This window comes from Lolium perenne, chromosome 4 (genome assembly GCF_019359855.2).
Source record: "Lolium perenne isolate Kyuss_39 chromosome 4, Kyuss_2.0, whole genome shotgun sequence".
NCBI lineage: Eukaryota > Viridiplantae > Streptophyta > Magnoliopsida > Poales > Poaceae > Lolium > Lolium perenne.
This window is the reverse complement of record NC_067247.2, coordinates 232,118,867-232,143,637: the sequence shown is the minus strand read 5'-3', so window position 1 is coordinate 232,143,637 and position 24,771 is coordinate 232,118,867.

Genomic DNA, 24,771 nt, shown 5'->3' with positions numbered 1-24,771 from the left:
ATGATCTTACCTGCAAGTTGTATACACATATTGCTGTCCGGAACCCGAGGCCCCAAAGTGACAGAAATTGGGACTACCGGAGGGGAAGGCGGTGATGTGAGGATCACATGTGTTCACGGAGTGTTAATGCTTTGCTCCGGTGCTCTATTGAAAGGAGTACCTTAATTACCAAGTAGATTCCCTAGAGGCCCGGCTGCCACCGGCTGGTAGGACAAAAGATGTTGTGCAAGTTTCTCATTGCGAGCACGTACGACTATATATGGAACACATGCCTATGGTTGTTTAGTACTTGGATACTGTTTTATTACTATTTGCAAATGCCCTACTTTGATTGTTACATGATTTCTCTCATCCATGCAGCGCCCGTTCATCCATCCCTGTGCCTACAGTATTTTAATCTCGCTGTTTACTATAATCACTACTGCTGTCTTTGTTACACTGCTGCTGATATTTCACTACTGCTACTGCTAAAACTGTTGCTACTGATAAACTCTTGCGAGCAAGTCTGTTTCCAAGTGCAGCTGAATTGACAACTCCGCTGTTAAGGCTTACAAATATTCTTTGGCTCCCCTTGTGTCGAATCAATAAATTTGGTTTTACTTCCCTCTAAGACTGTTGCGATCCCCTATACTTGTGGGTCATCAAGACTATTTTCTGGCGCCGTTGCCGGGGAGCATAGCTTTATTTGCAAGTTCATCTGGATTGATATTGTTCGCTGCAAATTCTCCATCATGGGTAAACCTCGCGATACTAAAGTTGCCATATTACCATCCACTACAAGAAAAGGTACAACTCTGAGTACCTCTGCTGCTCTTGATTCACCATCTGTGATAAGTCAACTTGTTTCACCACCACAAGCTGCACATGCTGGTACTTCTGCTGAATCTGAAAATTCCTCTTATAATTTTAATGATGCTTCTGCTATGCTTGATGATAGTGGTTCGTTAGGATCTTTTCTAGATGCTACAATTGCTAGGTCTAGACAAATTGAAAATACTGAAACTCCTAATGAAAATATTGTTACACCTGTTAATTCACCTGAGTCTGAATACTCTAGTGATGATCTTGATGAAGATTATGTGGAACTTGATGATGATTTTATTGTTAAATGCAATGCTACTACTGATGCAAGTAATATTAAAAAGCTTCTTGCACAACATACTGTTAGATATAAGCTGTCTCCTGATCCTAAATTTGCCACATCTCCTATAAACATTAAGGATAAGGATTATGATTTTTCTCTTGATTTATCTCATATATCTATTGTTGAGAAAACACCCTTTTGTGGTACTGAAAAAGAAAGTGCTGTAGAACACATGATTGAGCTGTCTACTTTGATAAGCTTGTTTTCTGATGATATCAAGAAGCGTACCTATTTTGTTGCTAAATTTTTTCCTTTCTCATTAAAGGATGATGCTAAAACTTGGTATAATAGTTTGCCTCCTGATTCTATTGATAGTCCAAGTGGTTTGCTTGATGTTTTCTTTCGGAAATACTTTCCTGCTAGTGCTCAACATATTGCTTTGCAGAAAATTTATAGTTTTGACCAGGAAGATGGAGAGAAATTGCCTGAAGCTTGGGCAAGGTTTTGTTCTCTTATCAGAGCTCGACCTGGACATGATCTGGAAAAGCATGATTTACTTGATATATTTTATAGTGGACTAACCATTGAGTCTAGGGCATACCTGGATAGTTGTGCTGGTTGTGTTTTCAAGAAAAGAACTCCAGAAGAAGCTGAAGAATTATTGGCTAAAATAGGCCGAAATCATGATGATTGGACTACACCTGAACCAACCCCGACGCCAATATTGAAGAAGAGGGGTATGATTAAATTAAATGATGAAGATATGAGGGAAGCCAAGAAATCTCTTAAGGAGAAAGGTATTGAATCTGAAGATGTGAAGAATTTACCTCCCATAGAAGATTTATGCAAGATAACTCCCCCTTCATCCATGATTGAGGTACATTCTCTTCAACGCTTTAGTAGGGAAGATATTCCGTATTCAAAACCTCCTGCTCAATGCTTAAATGCGTTTGATAATTATATTGTTAAGCAAGATAATTTTAATATGAGAGTAGATAATCATTTAATGGAAAATTCTCAAGCTATTAGCAAATTGCATGATATTGTGGAGAGAACCTCCAATGACGTTAAGATGCTTGTTAAACATTTTCATATGGTTCAAACTCAAATTGATTAACTCACTAAAGTGCAAAATGACTTGTTAAAAAATAGTTCTAAAGAAAAACATGCTTATGAAGTAACAACTAGAGGCGATGTTTCTACTCAGGATCCTCTATATCCTGAAGGGCATCACAAAAGAGTTGAACAAGATTCTCAATGAACTGAAACTAGTGCTTCTTCTAAGAAAAAGAAAAAGAAACATAAAACTATTGTAGAATCCTCTGAGCCTGTTAATGATCCTAATAGTATTTCTATTTCTGATGCTGAAACCGAAAGTGGTAATGAACATGATAAAGATAATGATAAGAATGATGCTTCTGATAAAAAAAGAGGTTGAAGATTAACCTGAAAAGCATGCTAAAAATAAAAAGTACACTAAAGAAGATTTTATTGCTAAGAAACATGGTAATGAAAGAGAACCTTGGGTTCAAAAGCAAATGCCTTTTCCTGCTAAGAAACTAAAATCAAAGGAAGAAGAACATTATAATAAATTTTGTGATTGGATGAAACCTTTGTTCTTGCAAATCCCTTTGACTGATGCTACTAAATTGCCTCCTTATTCAAAGTATATGAAAGATATTGTCTCTAACAAAAGGAAAATTCCTAATGAGGAGATTTCCACTATTCTTGCTAATTACACTTTCAATGGCAAAGTTCCAAAGAAGCTGGGCGACCCAGGTATACCGACTATTCCTTGTTCCATTAAGAATAATTATGTTAGAACTGCTCTATGTGATTTGGAAGCAGGAGTTAGTGTTATGCCTTTTTCTCTTTACAAGAGACTTTATTTAGATAAGTTGATACCGACTGATATATCTTTGCAAATTGCTGATAAATCTACCGCTATTCCTGTTGGTATATGTGAGGATGTTCCTGTTCAAGTTACTAATAATTGCTTAATGTTAACTGATTCTGTTGTGTTGGAAATGCCAGAAGATGATAATATGTCTATTATTCTTGGAAGACCTTTTCTTAACACTGCAGGGGTTGTTATTGATTGCAATAAAGGAAAAGTTACTTTCAATGTTGACGACAAGGAGCATACCATTTATTTTCCCAAGAGGATTGATAAAGTATGTGGAGTTAATACAATTTCTAATGTGAGAACTATCAAAGTGGGAGTTATTGATTGTCCTATATATGAGCCTAAAGAAGGATATCAAAATATTATGATTGGATCCATATCAATACAATACAAGGTAACATGATTGATTTGAGGTTTATTTCTTCTTATGTCATGTAAAATTTATTTGGTGGCAAGACTTGATCAACCTTGTTAACAAGTACATTTTATATGCATAGAGGAGCTAAACAACATTTCTTTCTTCCTCCACTTGTTCGACTTGCTGTAGCACTACTTGTTTTTCAAGGTTCTTTAGTTGTTTAGAGGTTTGAAAATCTTTTTCTGGCCAGTAATAATAATTTTAACACCCAGAAATGTGCATTTTTTAAAGTTTTAAAAAAATTACAAAAATTATACCGTTGGTCTTATTTTTAGAAGAGCTACTTGGGAGCACCTAGGGCTGACCAGTGGGGCACCCCAGGGCTGTCCCCCTTGAGCCGGTGCGGCCAAGCAGGGGGCGCGCCACCCTGTGGTGTGGGCCCCTCCTTGCCCCACTAAGTCATCTCTTCCTCCCATTCCACTCTCTCTCCCGAAAAAACTCGTACCAACTTTCTCTCACTCGCTTTTTTGCTCAAGAGCTCAGGATTTCTCGATCTCTTTGCTCAGCCCAGATTTCTGTCTGAAATTTGGCACATTTGCTCTCCGGTATGTGACTACTCCGATTATCCGAGTAGAATTTTGTTTGGTTGAGTATATCTTGAATATTTTGCTGCTGTAGGTAACATGTTAAGTGAGCTTGCATGCTTGTTCTAAGTTGTAAGAATTAGTTTTGATGCATGTTTAGTACTCTACCAAGTTCCTATAGTAGTTTCCCTCAATTATATGTCTCCAAATCAACTTTTATAATGTTTGTTAAAAAAAATTCAGAAAAGGAAGATGCATAACCATACCTTTGGAGAAATGTTCGAAAGAGAGATGACAAGCACGGGGAGGCCCTCAAGGGCAGCCACTCGAATTAGACGATCCTATAATGAGGATGTCATCGCACCGAGCTTCGAAGTTGAAGAGGATAATGGAGTTCCTAATGCTTCATCCTTTCCATGCTATGACTTTTTGCGTAATCCAGGGCTGCTTGATGACTTCTTGTTCCTCATCAATAATGTGGGCTTATCTACCTATATGGAAGATGAGAGGAGTCAATACTACATGCTAACTAAAATCTTTGTTGAAAGCTTTCAGTTCAACAACGCACACTTCTCACCATCAGTTACATTTAGGATTTATGATAGGCCTATTACTATGAAGTTGAAGGATTTTTGTGCTGCATTGGGTATTACTCCTGTAGGTACAGCGAAGAAGATTGAGAAAAGCCCCAAGGCTTTAACGGAGCTCTATCGAGAAGTTACCAATGATGATAGCCGCACCATTCAGCGCGACAAGATAAGAAACATTCAATTCCCTGCCATTAGATATTTCGCTTACTATCTTGCTACTAGCATTTTTGGTAGGGAGAACACTAGCAACATTTCTAGTTATCATCTTGCTTTTCTAGTTGCTGCACTTACTGAAAGTACACCTTGTCATCTTGGTGCTCTCATTGCTCGTCGCTTAGCTAATAAAGGACCCATTTTTGGAGGAATTGTTGCCTCACGTATTATTGCACATCTAGATCTTCCTCTTGATTCTAGTGATGAGAAATTAACTCCTATAAGGCTTGATATTGCTGCTATGAAGAGTCACCAATTTGTTACAACTGACTCTAGTTTAGAAAATATTGTCTATAAAATGTTGTTTATTGACAGGGATGAGAGGGAAATCCCTTTGCCGCAGACCGATTTGTTCAGTGTTCACAGGAGACCGTGGTCGCGCTCTAAGGAGGAGGTGGATGAGCAGCTGAGGATACATGGTTTCCACCAGCAGCATGACTCCGAGGACGCCGAGCCCTCCTACGGGTACATCGTCACATATCCTGGTGCGTCTTCCAGCACATACCCAGAACAGGATCCTTCTTCGTCATACTACGGAGGTGCCACTTCATGGGCACCATGGGATTGATCTCCACTTAGGCCAAAAGCCTAAGATTGGGGGGAGGTATACCGACATCACTCATTCATTGCATATTACAATTGCTGGATACTTGTACATACTTGTTTAGCTTCTTAAGGTGATCTCTAATAAGAGGGAGATGATATTTGGGGAAGTGCTGTTTGAAAACAGATTCTGGACTGATACCAAAAAAATTCCCAAAACCATCCAGAACGTTATTTTGCGAAGCCAATTTTTGTGCATGTTCCCCAGGTTATCATCTAACTTTCATTAGTTGAGCACTTTTCGAGTTGAGCAGCGGAAGATTTTCTTAAAAATCGATTACTGTACTGCTATCAAGTTTGACGAATTTCTGCTGCTTTGTGTTTATGTGACTCTTTTAGTTTTAATTTTCTTGTTTTTGCTTTGTTTATTTTCTAAAACACAAAAAGACCAAACATATTTCTGTTGTTTCTCTTTACCATTTATTTATTTTGGTTTCTTGCTCCTATTTTGCTTTATTTGCTATCGTTGGTTTGCTATAAGAAAATCCAAAAAGATTTTGCTTTGTTTGCTTGTTTCCTTTTGTTCTTGTTTCTAATTCGAAAACACCAAAAATATTTGTTGTTCTTCTTTGGTTTTGTAAAGTTCATTATGGAGTTCAGCGGTCTCCGGTGGCTGGAGCTTGGTTTTCATTCCATATTATTCAAGCTACACAAGTGAAAGGAAATAATGACGATCTACGACAACTCGACTGTGGTGAGAGGCTGGTATGAACTCTATTTGTTTTCATTTTTGTACATATACTCATCCATGTGAGCATGCTTAGTTGGTTCATGTGAGGTATATGTCATTTAAGAAAGTCTAGTAGTTCATGATCTCTCATGCCTAGCTCCAATTTATTAATATGAGTAGCATGTCATAGATATTTGCTTGCATTGTTTTATTTATAAATAGGTATGACATTGCGGTATCCTCCTCTAAATAATTCACTTGAATCGACTTGGCACATGCTCACGCATGCATATGACTGAACAAAAGTCAATTAAGGCTCGATGATTTACTTTGCCTCAGAGTTCTTGTATCACTTTTATGCCTCCGTTAATTTATTTTGTCGCAAGCATGATTATGATAGTTATTGCTCTCTTGATTGTCGCTTCCCAGTCTATTGCTAGCCTTCACTTGTACTGAGCGGGAACGCTGCTCGTGCTTCCAAACCCCTGAAAACCAAGTTATTCCAAAGTGTCCACCATAAATACCTATGCATGGCATTTTAAACCATTCCAAGTAAATTCTCATGTGCTACCTTTAAACCTTAAAAATACTTCTCAATTTGTGTCGATGTTTTATAGCTCATGAGGAAGTATGTGGTGTTTATCTTTCAACCTTGTCATTTACTTCTGATAGACTTTCATCAATGGACTAGTGGCACATCCGCTTATCCAATAATTTTGCAAAAAGAGCTGGCAACGGGGTCCCAGCCCCAATTAATTAACTTTCATCAATAATTCTCTTCACATGTTTTGCCTTGATTTATCAGTAAGCAACTTAATTTTGCAAATAGACACTCCTCCATGGTATGTGAATGTTGGAAGGCACTCGAGGATTCGGTTAGCCATGGCTTGTGTAAGCAAAGGTTGGGGGGAGTGTCATCCATAATAAAACTAAAGTACGTGTGTGAACAAAAGAGAAGAGGGATGATTGTTGACGCGTAAAGCACACGCCCGTTGGGAACCCCAAGTGGAAGGTGTGATGCATACAGCAGCAAGTTTCCCTCAGTAAGAAACCAAGGTTTATCGAACCAGTAGGAGTCAAGGAGCACGTGAAGGTTGTTGGTGACGGAGTGTAGTGCGGCGCAACACCAGGGATTCCGGCGCCAATGTGGAACCTGCACAACACAATCCAAATACTTTGCCCCAACTTAACAGTGAGGTTGTCAATCTCACCGGCTTGCTGTAACAAAGGATTAAATGTATGGTGTGGAAGATGATGTTTGTATGCGAAGAACAGTAAAGAACAATGTTTGCAGTAGATTGTATTCGATGTAAAAGAATGGACCGGGGTCCACAGTTCACTAGTGGTGTCTCTCCAATAAGATAAAGCATGTTGGGTGAACAAATTACAGTTGGGCAATTGACAAATAAAGAGGGCATAACAATGCACATACATATCATGATGAGTAGTGTGAAATTCAATTGGGCATTACGACAAAGTACATAGACCGCTATCCAGCATGCATCTATGCCTAAAAAGTCCACCTTCAGGTTAGCATCCGCACCCTTCCAGTATTAAGTTGCAAACAACAGACAATTGCATTAAGTATGGTGCGTAATGTAATCAACACAAATATCCTTAGACAAAACATTGATGTTTTATCCCTAGTGGCAACAGCACATCCAACCTTAGAACTTTCTGTCACTGTCCCAGATTAAATGGAGGCATGAACCCACTATCGAGCATAAATACTCCCTCTTGGAGTTACAAGTATCAACTTGGCTAGAGCCTCTACTAGCAACGGAGAACATGCAAGATCATAAACAACACATATATGATAGATTGATAATCAACATAACATAGTATTCCATATTCATCGGATCCCAACAAACACAACATGTAGCATTACAAATAGATGATCTTGATCATGTTAGGCACCTCACAAGATCTAACATGATGGCACAATGAGGAGAAGACGACCATCTAGCTACTGCTATGGATCCATAGTCCAGGGGTGAACTACTCACACATCAATCCAGAGGCGATCATGGTGATGAAGAGTCCTCCGGGAGATGATTCCCCTCTCCGGCAGGGTGCCGGAAGCGATCTCCTGAATCCCCCGAGATGGGATTGGCGGTGGCGGCGTCTCTGGAAGGTTTTCCATATCGTGGCTCTCGGTACTGGGGTATTCGTGACGAAGGCTTTAAGTAGGCGGAAGGGTAGGTTTAGAGGCGGCGCGAGGGCCCCACACGCCAGGGCGGTGCGGCCCCACCCTTGGCCGCGCGGCCCTGGTGTGGCGGCGCCTCGTCGCCCCACTTCGTAATCCTTTCGGTCTTCTGGAAGCTTTGTGGAAAAATAAGACCCTGGGCGTTGATTTCGTCCAATTCCGAGAATATTTCCTTTGTAGGATTTCTGAAACCAAAAACAGCAGAAAACAGCAACTGGCTCTTCGGCATCTTGTCAATAGGTTAGTGCCGGAAAATGCATAAATATGACATAAAGTGTGTATAAAACATGTGAGTATCATCATAAAAGTAGCATGGAACATAAGAAATTATAGATACGTTTGAGACGTATCAAGCATCCCCAAGCTTAGTTCCTACTCGCCCTCGAGTAGGTAAACGATAACAAAGATAATTTTTGAAGTGACATGCTATCATAATCTTGATCAATACTATTGTAAAGCATATGAGATGAATGCAGTGACTCAAGGCAATGATCTATAGTTCCTAACAAATAGATAACATATAGCAAAACTTTTCATGAATAATACTTTCAAGACAAGCATCAAAAGTTTTGCATAAGAGTTAACTCATAAAGCAATAAATTCAAAGTAAAGGCATTGGAGCAACACAAAGGAAGATTTAAGTTTCAGCAATTGCTTTCAACTTTCAACATGTATATCTCATGGATAATTGTCAACACAAAGTAATATGATGAATGCAAATAAGCAAGTATGTAAGAATCAATGCACAGTTAACACAAGTGTTTGCTTCTAAGATAGAAAGAAATAGGTAAACTGACTCAACATAAAAGTAAAAGAATGGTCCTTCGCAGAGGGAAGCAGGGATAAAATCATGTGCTAGAGCTTTTCAAGTTTTGAAATCATATAGAGAGCATAAAAGTAAAGTTTGGAGAGGTGTTTGTTGTTGTCAACGAATGGTAGTGGGCACTCTAATCCCCTTGCCAGACAGACTTCCAAAGAGCGGCTCCCATGAAATTTTTATTTTTGGGTGACACTCCTTCCAACCTTTGCTTTCACAAGCCATGGCTAACCGAATCCTCGGGTGCCTTCCAACAATCACATACCATGAAGGAGTGTTTATTTATTTTGGTTTTATTTAGAGATGACACTCCTCCCCACCTTTGCTTTCTCAAGCCATGGCTAACCGAATCCTCAGGTGCCTTCCGACATTTCACATACCATGGAGGAGTGTCTATTTGCAAAATTATGAAGGTTAATTAATTGGGGTGGGAACCCCATTGCCAGCTCTTTTTGCAAAATTATTGGATAAGCGGATGAAGCCACTAGTCCATTGGTGAAAGTTGCCCAACAAGATTGAAAGATAAAACACCACATACTTCCTCATGAGCTATAAAACATTGACACAAATAAGAGGTAATAACTTTTGAATTGTTTAAAGGTAGCACACGAAGTATTTACTTGGAATGACAGAAAATACCATGTAATAGGTAGGTATGGTGGACACAAATGGCATAGTTTTTGGCTCAAGGATTTGGATGCACGAGAAGTATTCCCTCTCAATACAAGGCTTAGGCTAGCAAGGTTGTTTGAAGCAAACACAAGTATGAACCGGTACAGCAAAACTTACATAAGAACATATTGCAAGCATTATAAGACTCTACACTGTCTTCCTTGTTGTTCAAACTCTCACCAGAAAATATCTAGACTTTAGAAAGACCAATCATGCAAACCAAATGTCAACAAGCTCTACAGTATTTCTTCATTAATAGGTGCAAAATACATGATGCAAGAGCTTAAACATGATCTATTTGAGCACAACAATTGCCAAGTATCAAATTATTCAAGACATTATACCAATTACCACATGTAGCATTTTCTGTTTCCAACCATATAACAATGAACGAAGCAGTTTCAACCTTCGCCATGAACATTAAGAATAAAGCTAAGAACATATGTGTTCATATGCAACAGCAGAGCGTGTCTCTCTCCCACACAATGAGTGCTAGGATCCAATTTTATTCAAACAAAACAAAAACAAAAACATAAAGACGCTCCAAGTAAAGCACATAAGATGTGACAGAATAAAAATATAGTTTCACTAGAGGTGACCTGATAAGTTGTCGATGAAGAAGGGGATGCCTTGGGCATCCCCAAGCTTAGATGCTTGAGTATTCTTGTAATATGCAGGGATGAACCACGGGGGCATCCCCAAGCTTAGAGTTTTCACTCTCCTTGATCCTATTGTATCATCCTCCTCTCTTGATCCTTGAAAACTTCCTCCACACCAAACTCAAAACAAGCTCATTAGAGGGTTAGTGCATAATCAAAAATTCACATGTTCAGAGGTGACATAATCATTATTAACACTTCTGGACATTGCACAAAGCTACTGAAAGTTAATGGAACAAAGAAATCCATCAAACATAGCAAAACAGACAATGCGAAATAAAAGGCAGAATCTGTCAAAACAGAACAGTCCGTAAAGACGAATTTTTCTGGGGCACTTAACTTGCTCAGATGAAAATGCTCAAATTTAATGAAAGTTGCGTACATATCTGAGGATCACGCACGTAAATTGGCAGATTTTTCTGAGTTACCTACAGTGAATACTACTCAAATTCGTGACAGCAAGAATTCTGTTTCTGCGCAGTAATCCAAATCTAGTATTATCTTTACTATCAAAGACTTTACTTGGCACAAAAATGCAATAAAATAAAGATAAGGAGAGGTTGCTACAGTAGTAACAACTTCCAAGACTCAAATATAAAACAAAAGTGCAGAAGTAAAATAATGGGTTGTCTCCCATAAGCGCTTTTCTTTATAGCCATTAAGATGGGCTCAGTAATTTTAATGATGCTCTCGCAAGAAATAAGAGTTGAAGCAAAAGAGAGCATCAAAAACAAATAAGAAACACTTTTAAGTCTAACCCACTTCCTATGAAAAGGAATCTTCTACACAAATAAATAAGGGAATGAAGAACAAAGTGACAAGCATAGGAAGATAAAACACACGTAGCTTCAAAATTTTCAGCATATAGAGAGGTGTTTTAGTAACATGAAAACTTCTACAACCATATTTTCCTCTCTCATAATAATTTCCAGTAGCATCATGAACAAACTCAACAATATAACTATCACATAAAGCATTCTTATCATGAGTCTCATGCATAAAATAATTACTACTCCCAACATAAGCATAGTCATTCTTATTAATTGTAGTGGGAGCAAATTCAACAAAGTAGCTATCATTTTTATTCTCATCAAATATAGGAGGCATAGTATAATCATAATAAACTTTATCCTCCATAGTAGGTGGCACCATACCACTATCATCATAAATGGGAGGCAAAGTATCATCAAAGTAAATTTTCTCCTCCATGCTTGGGGGACTAAAAATATCATGCTCATCAAAACCAGCTTCCCCAAGCTTAAATTCTTCCATAGCATTAGCAATAATAGTGTTCAAAGAGTTCATGCTAATAACATTGCTACAACTATTTTGCAAACAAAGTTCCATGGGTTTTTTAATTTTCTCTTCAAACACCTCATGTCCTAACTCAAGATAAATACTATAAAGATCTCTAATATTTTTGTTGTTTTCCATTAAGCCTAACTAGTGAAATCACACAACTTAGTATTCTCAGGAGTACCCATTTTAGCAGTAGTAAATAAAGCAAACTAAATAAAGTAAATAGAAGTAACTAATTTTTTTGTATTTTGATATAAGAAAGCAAACAAAGCAGTAAATAAAATAAAGTAAAGCAAGACAAAAACAAAGTAAAGAGATTGGAAGTGGGAGACTCCCCTTGCAGCGTGTCTTGATCTCCCCGGCAACGGCGCCAGAAATTTAGCTGCTGGCGCGCAGTTGACGTGGGAGTTAGAAATCTCTGTGGTGTAATTTCCTTCACTTCCCCGGCAACGGCGCCAGAAATTTAGCTTGTTGACGTGTAAAGCACACGCCCGTTGGGAACCCCAAGTGGAAGGTGTGATGCGTACAACAGCAAGTTTCCCTCAGTAAGAAACCAAGGTTTATCGAACCAGTAGGAGTCAAGGAGCACGTGAAGGTTGTTGGTGACGGAGTGTAGTGCGGCGCAACACCAGGGATTCCGGCGCCAACATGGAACCTGCACAACACAATCCAAATACTTTGCCCCAACTTAACAGTGAGGTTGTCAATCTCACCAGCTTGCTGTAACAAAAGATTAAATGTATGGTGTGGAAGATGATGTTTGTATGCGAAGAACAGTAAAGAACAGTGTTTGCAGTAGATTGTATTCGATGTAAAAGAATGGACCGGGGTCCACAGTTCACTGGTGGTGTCTCTCCAATAAGATAAAGCATGTTGGGTGAACAAATTACAGTTGGGCAATTGACAAATAAAGAGGGCATAACAATGCACATACATATCATGATGAGTAGTGTGAAATTCAATTGGGCATTACGACAAAGTACATAGACCGCTATCCAGCATGCATCTATGCCTAAAAATTCCACCTTCAGGTTAGCATCCGCACCCCTTCCAGTATTAAGTTGCAAACAACAGACAATTGCATTAAGTATGGTGCGTAATGTAATCAACACAAATATCCTTAGACAAAGCATTGATGTTTTATCCCTAGTGGCAACAACACATCCACAACCTTAGAACTTTCTGTCACTGTCCCAGATTAAATGGAGGCATGAACCCACTATCGAGCATAAATACTCCCTCTTGGAGTTACAAGTATCAACTTGGCCAGAGCCTCTACTAGCAACGGAGAGCATGCAAGATCATAAACAACACATATATGATAGATTGATAATCAACATAACATAGTATTCCATATTCATCGGATCCCAACAAACACAACATGTAGAATTACAAATAGATGATCTTGATCATGTTAGGCAGCTCACAAGATCTAACATGATGGCACAATGAGGAGAAGACGACCATCTAGCTACTGCTATGGACCCATAGTCCAGGGGTGAACTACTCACACATCAATCCGGAAGCGATCATGGTGATGAAGAGTCCTCCGGGAGATGATTCCCCTCTCCGGCAGGGTGCCGGAGGCGATCTCCTGAATCCCCCAAGATGGGATTGGCGGCGGTGGCATCTCTGGAAGGTTTTCCGTATCGTGGCTCTCGGTACTGGGGTATTCGCGACGAAGGCTTTAAGTAGGCGGAAGGGTAGGTTTAGAGGCGGCGCGAGGGCCCCACACGCCAGGGCGGCGCGGCCCCACCCTTGGCCGCGCGGCCCTGGTGTGGCGGCGCCTCGTCGCCCCACTTCGTAATCCTTTCGGTCTTCTGGAAGCTTCGTGGAAAAATAAGACCCTGGGCGTTGATCTGTCCAATTCCGAGAATATTTCCTTTGTAGGATTTCTGAAACCAAAAACAGCAGAAAACAACAACTGGCTCTTCGGCATCTTGTCAATAGGTTAGTGCCGGAAAATGCATAAATATGACATAAAGTGTGTATAAAACATGTGAGTATCATCATAAAAGTAGCATGGAACATAAGAAATTATAGATACGTTTGAGACGTATCAATGATTTACCTTGCTGGTAGAGATAACGTCCTTCATGGGAGCCGCTCTTGAAAGTCTGGTTGACGAGGTAGTTGGAGTGCCCACTACCATTCGTTGACAACAACAAACACCTCTCAAAATAATTTTACTCCTGTTTTAAAAATGAAAAGCTCTAGCGCATGTTAATCCCTGCTTCCCTCTGCGAAGGGTCAATATTTTACTTTTACATTGAGTCACCATCCTTTCTTTGAGCACTTTCTTGAGAGCACAACTGTCATTCTTAGTATAATATGCTTGTCCCAAAATGTGATTAACTGTAGTATAACTTTGATGCTTTTATCTTTGATAATCTTTACTTCCAGTCTTTCCATGAACTTCAAAGGTGCCCGGGCATTTATGTTTTGCTGTACAAATACGGGCAAGCGAGATACCACTTTATCATATCCTTTTATGAACATTGCAATCTTGCTGATAGACATGATTCATGATGCTTATTATTAATTTGTTGGTACCCTTTCCCATGATTGACATAGCTATTAGATGACTTTATTTGCATGTATCTTATTATGAATTGCCTAAGTACTTGTCCATATCATGAGAATATTTACATCATATGAACAAATGTGTTCGTGAAAGTTCTTTTATCGCACTCAGTTGTTAACTGAATTGCTTGAGGACAAGCAATATGCTAAACTTGGGGGGAGTTGATACGTCCAAAACGTATCTACTTTCCCGAACACTTTTGCTATTGTTTTGCCTCTAATTTGTGTATTTTGGATACAACTAACACGGACTAACGCTGTTTTCAGCAGAATTGCCCTGGTGTCTCGTTTTTTTGCAGAAACTCAACTTTCAGGAAAATCCCCGGGATTAATTCCAATGGGCCTATTTTCACATAATATTGACGGAGCCAGAAGACCAGAAGGAGGGGGGCCACGAGGCGCCCACCCCACCAGGCGGCACGGCAGGCGCCTGAGCCGCGCCGGCCTATGGTGGCGGCGCCTCGGCCAGCCTCTGACGCCCCCCTTTCGACTACTTAAGGGTTTCGAGCTAAAAACGCACGGCGGTTAGACGAAATCGCCAGAAGACATCCAGAACACCGCCGCCATCGTGAAACTCCGTCTCGGGACCAGAAACTCCGTTCTGGCACTCCGCCGGGACGGGAAATTGGAGGAGATCATCGTCATCATCACCACCGACGCCTCTCCATCAACCATCCATGTTTCCCTCAACCATGTGTGAGTAATTCCCCCGCTGTAGGCTGAAGGGGATGGTAGGGATTGGATGAGATTGGTCATGTAATAGCATAAGATTGTTAGGGCATAGTGCCTAGTATCCGTAGTTGGTACTTTTATGATATTGTTGCAACTTGTTATGCTTAATGCTTGTCACTAGGGCCCGAGTGCCATGATCTCAGATCTGAACATGTTATCAATTCATGATGATATTAATTGCTTTATGATCTTACCTGCAAGTTGTATACACATATTGCTGTCCGGAACCCGAGGCCCCAAAGTGACAGAAATTGGGACAACCGGAGGGGAAGGCGATGATGTGAGGATCACATGTGTTCACGGAGTGTTAATGCTTTGCTCCGGTGCTCTATTAAAAGGAGTACCTTAATTACCAAGTAGATTCCCTAGAGGCCCGGCTGCCACCGGCTGGTAGGACAAAAGATGTTGTGCAAGTTTCTCATTGCGAGCACGTACGACTATATATGGAACACATGCCTATGGTTGTTTAGTACTTGGATACTTTTTTATTACTATCTGCAAATGCCCTACTTTGATTGTTACATGATTTCTCTCATTCATGCAGCGCCCGTTCATCCATCCCCGTGCCTACAGTATTTTAATCCTGCTGTTTACTATAATAACTATTGTTGTCTTTGTTACACTGCTGTTGATATTTCACTACTGCTACTGCTGTTGATACTGATAAACTCTTGCGAGCAAGTCTGTTTCCAGGTGCAGCTGAATTGACAACTCCGCTGTTAAGGCTTACAAATATTCTTTGGCTCCCCTTGTGTCGAATCAATAAATTGGATTTTACTTCCCTCGAAGACTGTTGCGATCCCCTATACTTGTGGGTCATCACTATGCTGCACATGGTTTACATCTTCTATTTTATCCTACAAGACAGCAAATTGCTCTAGATTTTCAGACAAAAGAAGCAATAATTTCCAGGGGGAGCAGCAAAAAACAGAGCAATGCAGATGATTTCGAGAACAGGGGAGCAATTACCAACGTCCTTGTCCTTGCCGGCGTCCTCTTTGGCGATGTCTGGTAGTACACGATGGAGGTCTCCTTCCACTCCTCCACCCAGGTGCTTCCGCCACCGCCACCACCGGCATCGACGACCGACGCGCCCCCGTCGACGCCATCGGCTCCGGTGACCTTGCAAACAACTCCCCCACTCCGCCTCCAAGCACTCTGTCGCCCAAACTCCGCCACTACGCCGCCCAGCACTACGTCGCCGTGGTCGTGCACCTCGCCTTTGTAGTCGCCGTCGCCGTCTACGACCTAGGGTTGGGGACAAAATCGAGCAGCAAAAGGGAACGTACGAAAACGTGGTGCAAAACATTCCCGGCCGGGGGGGGGGGGGGTGTATTAGGAAAAGCAGAAACGGTCAGCGCGCCAAAGGTTCGCCAGCGTGTCATCCACGCATCGCACCCTCATTCGCCAGGACCAAACCATCACGCAATTTGAAAGTTGATGCACAGCGGTCTCACGATTTGCAACTTCTTGGACCAAACTATCACATCTAGGACAAGATGGTGTACCACGGGTGTAATTAGCTCTACACTTTTCTAGTTGCTTTCCCATCGCATGTAGCCACCAAAATGCCAAACTCCTGGTTTTATAGAATTGATATTTATTTTGGTTTTCTCAAAGAAAGAACAATTATCTATTTATTTGTATATATATATATATACCAGCACTATTCTGCAACCGATTGCAGAATAATATTCTGAGCACCGATTTGTACTTTCCTGGACACAAGGTTGTACTTTCCGGATAACAGGGTTCAACTTTCTGTCGAACTTACCTGAACTTCCCGTTTTCTTCAGAGGTATTGATTATACCACGAGTGTTTCAACCATTTCTCGGAACTATGCAAATGATATACCGTTGGATAGATAATGAAAAACCGCAACTTTTTCATGTTCACACTTTTCACAGATTTTGCACGGTTTAAATTTAATTTTGAAAATACGAAAACGCTTCTATATGGCCAGAAAACGAACTTTTAGTTCGATTTTCGAATCGCTTATCGAAACTATGCAAATGATATACCATTGGAAAGATAATGAAATTGCGCAACTTTTTCATGTTTTACGTTTTTTCAAAATCCTCACAGTTTTTGAACAATTTTGAAAATACCGAAATTCAGACGTACTCAAAAAACGAGCGGACAGTAATTTGGACGATTTGTTTCAATCGTATGTCGGAATGATGCAAATGATATGGCGTTGGAAAGCTACAGACTAGGCGCAACTTTCATCTTCCAATTGTTTTCTCTAATTTCTAATAGTTTAAGAGAATAACTCGAATTACTGTCCGCCTGTTTTATGTGACTGGGACCGAATGATTTCCCCGCGATTTCCATGCAGTATATTCAATTAATGGAAACGATACACGGTTGTAAAGGTGTCAAAATGACGCATCTTTTTTGTATCTACCATTTTTGCCAAATCCGAACGGTTTAAAACTAATTTTACAAGTTTTGAAATCATGTTTTCGGTATATTTTGTGCGATAACGGTTTGAATTTGATTGATTAGATCTATTTATTTGTTGTAAAATGTTGTAGGTAATGAAATTAGACATATACTCTGCCATGTAAAGATTTTGGTGACAATGATTGAAGTGGTTGGTGATCAAATCGATGAGATTTGGACAATAGATTTCCGCCCCGTAAAAACAGAGTACTGAACTTCCCTCGACATGAACTTGTACTTATCGGGAAATGCGTTTGTACTTATTTGTGCGGTTTCATGAAAGTGTCCAGTAAAATAGAGCTATAATTTTCACCACACAAAATGTGCAGCACAATCACGCGCGTCTGAACTTCTCACGACATGTCCTTGTACTTCTTGGCCCTCGTGGTTGTACTTCCGTAAATGTTACGAGTGTGTTTTACAATAATTAAACATGTGTTTGGGAATGATAGTTTAAGATTTTCCCTAGCCTCTATTAAGAGATTCCGCACTTCCTGGATCTCAATATTTGAACTTTCCAACATTGATATGTGAACTTATGTGTGAGTATTTTCGTTATACAACTTGCAGTTCCTGTAATTACTGCTTGTACTTTCTGTAGTCTCCGCTTGTACTTCTCGGAATAACTCCTTATACTTCCTCACGGATGACGGGATTATTTTGTTTTTCCTATATTTGAATTATGTCAGTTTCTTGTACTTCCTATATTAAGTGGGTGTACTGCTGTTGTCCAATAGTTGCACTTTTTGGGTGATGGGATTATATCGTTTTTTACATTTGGATTTTATCAGTTTTCTTGTACTTTCTATAATAGGTGCTTGTACCGCTCGTGACGAACGGTTGAACTTCTCGTATAACAGGGTTCAACTTTCTGACGAACTTATCTGAACTTCTTGTTTCTTCAAGGCAACTAATTATACATCGAGTTTCTCAACCATTTGTTGGAAATATACAAATGATATACCGTTTGATAGATAATGAAAAATCGCAACTTTTTCTTGTTCACACTTTTTGCAGATTTTGCACGGTTTAAATTTAATTTTTAAAATACGAAAACGCTTATATATGGCCAGAAAATGAACTTTTCTTTTGATTTTTGAATCTCTTATGGAAACTATGCAAATGATATACCGTTGGGTAGATAATGAAATTGCTCAACTTTTTCATGCTTTACGTTTTTTTAAAATCTTCACAGTTTTTGAATAATTTTCAAAATACCGAAATTCGGACGTACTAAAAAACGAGCAGACAGTAATTTGGGTGATTTGTTTATCGGATTGATGCAAATGATATGACGTTGGAAATCTATGGACTAGGCGCAACTTTCTCTTTCACGTTGCTTTCTCTAATTCCTTATAGTATAAGAGAATAACTTGAATTAATGTCCGCACATTTTATGTGACGGGAACCGAATGATTTTCCCGCGATTTCCATGTGCTATATTTAAACAATGGAACTGATGTACGATTGGAAATTTGTGAAAAGGGCGCATCTATTTCATATCTACCATTTTCGCCAAATCTAAATGGTTTAAAACTAATTTTACAAGATTTAAAATCATGTTTTCGTTATACTTTGTGAGATAACGACTTGAATTTAATGGATTAGATCCATTTATTTTTTATGAAATGCAGAAGGTAAGGAAATTAGACACATACACTACCATATAAAGGTTTTAGTGACAACGATTGAGGTGTTCGGTGATCAAATCGATGAAACTTGTACAATAGATTTCCGCCTCGTTAAAACAGAGCATCAAACTTCCCTCGACATGAACTTGTACTTATTGGGTAATGCGGTTGTACTTCTCTGCGCAGCTTCACGAAATTGTTCACTAAAATGGCTACAATTTTCTTGTATGGTGTCCGTTTGAGGTCCACGACCACACAAAATGCTCAACACAACCACGTGCATCTGAACTTCCTATGACATTTCCATATACTTATTGGTCTTTATGGTTGTACTTCCGTAAATGTTTTGATATTAGTGTGTTTACAAAAACTAAACATGTGTGTTTCAGAATGATAATTTTAGATTGTCCTAACACTCTATTTACGACATTCTGCACTTCCCAGATCTTAATCTTTGAACTTTAAAACATTGCTATGTGAACTTATGTGGGAGTATTTTCTTTCAACACTTTTGTTTCCTATAATTACCGCTTGTACTTCCTGTAGACTCCATTTGTACTTGCCGGAATCACTTCTTGTACTTCCTCACGGATGACGGGATTTTTTTTCTACATTTGGATTTTCTCAGTTTTATTGCACTTCCTATATTAAGTGGATGTACTGCTTCTGTCACTGGTTGTACTTCTCGTCGTCAAGTAAACTTCCACACAACTAACGGGATTTGTTTTCTACATTTTATTTTCACAATAGATTTTCGCCCTGCAAAAACAGAGCGTTGAACTTCCCTCGATGTGAGCTTGTACTTCTCGGAAAATGTAGTTGTACTTCTCGATGCGATACGTTTCATGAAACTACTTCAAGAAAACTGATAAAATTTTATTTGAACACTTTGTACTTTTCGTAGTTACCGCTTGTACTTCATGTAGTCACCGCTTGTACTTCTCAGAATCACTGCTTGTACTTCCCGCGCCTGACTAGATTTTTTGTTTTTGTGTACATTTGAATCTTGACGTTTTCTTGTACTTCATGTATTAAGTGGGTGTATTGCTTGTGTCGAATGGATTTACTTATAAGCATTAAGTATTTGAACTTCCTCGCATATGACATGGTTATACTGTCGGGACTACAACGCTTGAGTAGCCTACCTGCAAGGCCGACGTGTGTGCCTCTCAAGGTAGAACTGCCTACCCGTTACGGTTGAACTGCTTTCCTTTATGAAGGTTGAACTTCCTGCCCTATCAATCTATTAAGGATACAATTTTCTTGAGAATGTAGAGTTGTACTTCCCGCGATGAAAAGTTGCCCTTCACGGAACGAATTGTTTACTTCTCAGAAACGTATGTGTGTACTTCTCAGAACGTATTTGTACACAATAAATTGTACTTCCCAGGGACGAATAACTGCACTTCTATCACAACGAAATTGTATGTCTTGTACTTCCTGGTCGATGAACAGATTATATAGGTTATGTATATGTTTCATGATGGTTTGCATTCCAAGAATAAAGCGATGCACTCCTGAATTTTAATGTAGTTACGGTGTGTACTTCATCGTGATTTTTATTTTATCTGCACTTCGCAAGGAGCTTGTACTTTCTATAAACATTGTTGCGTTCTTCATAGCACAACATGTATGTACTTCCCAACAGATTATCGTTTTTGGATATGATCTTATTTCTTTTCTTCACTTTCATGTGGGTATTTGAACTTTCTAGAAAAACAAGTACAACTTGTACTACTCAATCTACAAAAGTTAAACTTCCTGGCAATAAATAGGTGTGATGCCCATTCCAGAAAAAATGTTGAACAACCCGTAAACAGATTAAAAGAAAGAGGGAAGGGGAGATTTGGACGAGAAACACGGCCACAATTGTGCTTGTCGGCCGGCAACAGCAGGAGGCATCCGCACGCAGCGAGCTGGTTCCGCCCATGGCGGCCGATGATGGAGCTCGGGGAGGAGAGGCGGGAGGGGTTGGCGAGCGAGGAATCTCGCGGGGCGACATGGGGGGCGTGGGCGACGGTTGTCCCTGACATCATATTAAGTGTGTGTGTGTGTGTGTGTGAGAGAGAGAGAGCATGGAAGAGAATATCAAACCACTTTAGTGGTGTACCTTTATTATCTATGGCGTGACACGGTTGTCCCTGACATCATATCACAGAAAAATGGAGGGGTTAGCGTTGGGTAGATGCTTGACTTTATTTCACAGCAAAACTTTACTACCCGCGTAATATATAGATGCGGCCGCGGAGTACTTTTGTACTTTCCGAGTTTATGCAACTGAAGTACTCCTGTTTAGAAAATAGAAATTCAAATAACAGAAGAAGAAACAACCACATCGGATTTACTTCCTAGCTTTCACGGTTACCAGCAATATGAATGATGTTTTTACGCTCATGATTTTGGCCTTTATACGATTCATAAATGACGTTTAGAAACGAAGTTATCTATTCTCTAGACGCTGCTTATTTGTACTTCCTTCAGACATTCTTTTTACATATCTCATATTTGATTTTTCTGAGTATGTATATACTCCCTCCGTCCCGGTTCACAAGGCCTAATCTGAAAAAACATTTATCCCATAATACCTCCCCAACAAGACCTGCATGCATTTAATTAGAAGTACTAGTAACCCCTCTAATTACTCTCTACCTTTTCTTTCTCCCGTTTTAAGCCCCTGAAACAACCACTGCATGGAAGCGGGGTGGGAAACTGAACGGGTTTTGATGTGGGGCTGAGTCTGTTAACATTCCTATTAATTAGCGAGTACATTTGATTGGAGAGATACAAGTGATAAGAAGAGTTTTACCGTCCAATCAAATGTTACCTTGGTCGCGGTGCAAATTCATGTGAGCCCTGTGAACTGGGACGGAGGGAGTAGTGTACTTTGGCAGGTCAAAGGTGTGTGCTTCCGAATAGTTTTACTTGTACTTATGGGTAATTAATCTAGAATTTCTAATAGATAATTTGTTTTTCTATACTGTGTCAGCTACATCGACTTGTATTTTAACCACAAGACCAGACGAAGCTCAGTGGCGAAGGACGGAAAAAAATTGAGGTCGGGCGAAATTGTAAACGTAAAAAAATGACGCAAAAAATAAACTATCTCGAGACATTAATATTTTATATGACGGTAAGAATAGTCACGCAGTACTATGATAATAGCAACATGCTCTCAAATATAAGTATAGCTACAAACGTACCGATAATGAAGCTTTAATACCGTTTAGAAGTTCTCTGACCTCCTTCCACTTCTTGCTCTTGCTCTTGTTGTTTATGTGGTACATCATTTGCGCTTTCATGGATGCTCGGTTTAGAGCTATTTCCGATCTCTTCTTCCGCTTGCTCTTGAGCTTGATTTGGCATAACATTTGCAGTTTCCTCATGGGTGCTTGGTTTAGATTGGCTGATACTAACAATGGGCATAAAATATCTCTTCAAATCTGCAATTGAAAACATAAAATACATTAGTATTTTCCTAAGTTACCGAGCTCACAATTCACAAATTTAAAGTTTATTCGATTGTCAAAAACGTCTACAATTGTACCTCCCCCTTTACCTGCAGCATTCTTCCCTTTTTTGTCCATCTTAATTCTTCTCGAACCTTGACCACAAAATCACAGCGAAAAACTATACGAGCTTCAAACTGCGAAATCTCGTAGATAACCTTGACCAACGCCGGCCGCCGGGTGATCTGCAGCCTACAGGACAGGGCTAGACGTGTCGACGGGAAAGGTCGGAGGGATTCACTCGGGAAGAAGCCGCCAGGACTGGATAGGGCGTCAGGCGGCGGCGCGGCGCAATGAAAGTGGACGGTGGCCGGAAGCAGAAGGGCGTATCCCCGTCGGCCGTCGCGGCGTTGCCTACTCGATCCGTCCTCCCGATCGCGTCGAAGATGGAAAGGCAAGAAAAGGCGGCTCGAGACTCGAGAGTGCGGGCGGTTTCCTGGGGCGCACGCGATCAGAGCGCGTTCGTGAACATGACGTATGCTGCCACGATCGTGCCAGGCCGATCGCAGTATACATGCACGTCCGGCCGATCGCAGTATACAGGCAGCCCAGCTATAGCAGCCCAGTTTGGTCCATTCGGCCCAATTCTTCTTTTCCTTCTCATTTTTCTTCACAAACGGACAGAATTTGTACAATACTGATTGTATGTCTGAAGATACATATGTATATGCGATTTTTTGCAAAAAATCAAGGTAGGGCAGCTGCCATACCTTGCCCAAAGGGGAGCTCCGCCCCTGACGAAGCTGATGACAGGAACATGCGAATATGTCGTTCTGCTAATCTGCACTTACGCGCGCAATTTCCCGCATATTCTAAGTGTACTTCTCAACTGTTTCTAGATAATAGAACTCGTCCTCCTTCGCAAGTAACATAAAAACAAAATGCATCAAGCACGAAGAACAGCGAAAAAAATGAAATCATAGCATTACCCAAGCACTGTACGTACATACTTCTGCTTTATTGAAAGTACAATTCTTTTCTGAACCTGCTTGTACTGCCGAACCAAGTTGCTTCGCATTTTAATCATGTACTTCACCGCTGTAGCAGTCTGAATTTCTCTTTGCAATGTGAGTCTGAATTTCTCCCGCATATGAACTGCATGCTGCTGCTCGTGGGGGAGGACAGTGTGCGCCATGGAACTTCAGAGCGACCGGCCGGCACACCACGCGAAGGCTGTACAACCTTCGTGTCTCAGCAGTCCAACCGTTGACAAGCAAAAAAATCATCGGCTAGCTCACATGCCTCATTGGCCGTCAGGTGAAGGGGATTCACAGGCTTGGTGCGCCCAGCACTGGTGGCATGAGAGAACCAAATGCCATTGCTCGAGCTCGTTACAGAACGAGCGCAGCCATGGCACACGAGCATGAGGGGATTCACGGAGAACAGGCCGGTCGACACATGAAAGAGCAGGGAAGTCGAGGTGTGTGTGGGAGGATTGGGTGGCTCCGCCCGCGAGGAAGAAGGCCACTCGGCCGCGCCGGAGGAAGCAGATCCTTGGTGGCGGAGGTTCCAGGCGGCGTCGGGCCATGCGGCGGCGCCGGGTGATGAGGATGGGGGAGGGGTGGAGGGGCGGATGCGAGTGGGTAGGGCGCGGCGGCGCACGCGTAGGTGGGCGGCGGCGCGCGGGTACTGGGCGGTGGCGCGTGTAGGGGCGGCGGCGTGCGGCCGGCCGGCCGGCCTGTGTGGAGCATAGATAGATGCTTGGGAACGGTTGGATCGGTAGGCGTTCGTGCGGGCAACCAGAAGTTGGTTTTTTCTTCTCGATCTGATTCGTCCGTGCGTATATAGGTTGGTGGTGCTCAGAATAATATTCTGAGCACTGGTTTCAGAATAGTGCTATATATATATATTTGTAGAAATATTAAAATTGTTTGTTGTATTATTTCAGCTTAACTGCGTTTCCTCCTTTATGCTTGTGTTAAGGGTTATGTACGATTATATCTCAATTACACACGGTGCCTCTCTCAAGTTCACGACGCAAGGAAATCTGAAAAAGGAAGAACAGCTATCCTATTACAAAAAGGAATTTCGTCGCCGCTCCTTAATTCGTGATCCTGGGATGCTTTCTTCCGTTCCAAGAAGGTGTTCTTAGGGCTTATTTGGTAGTCAGAATGACTATCTCTTCTCATACATGATGATGACCCTAACTAAGTTGGAATGAGATAAGATACTGTTTGGTAGCACATATGTATGAGTTGAGATGAGATGTTGT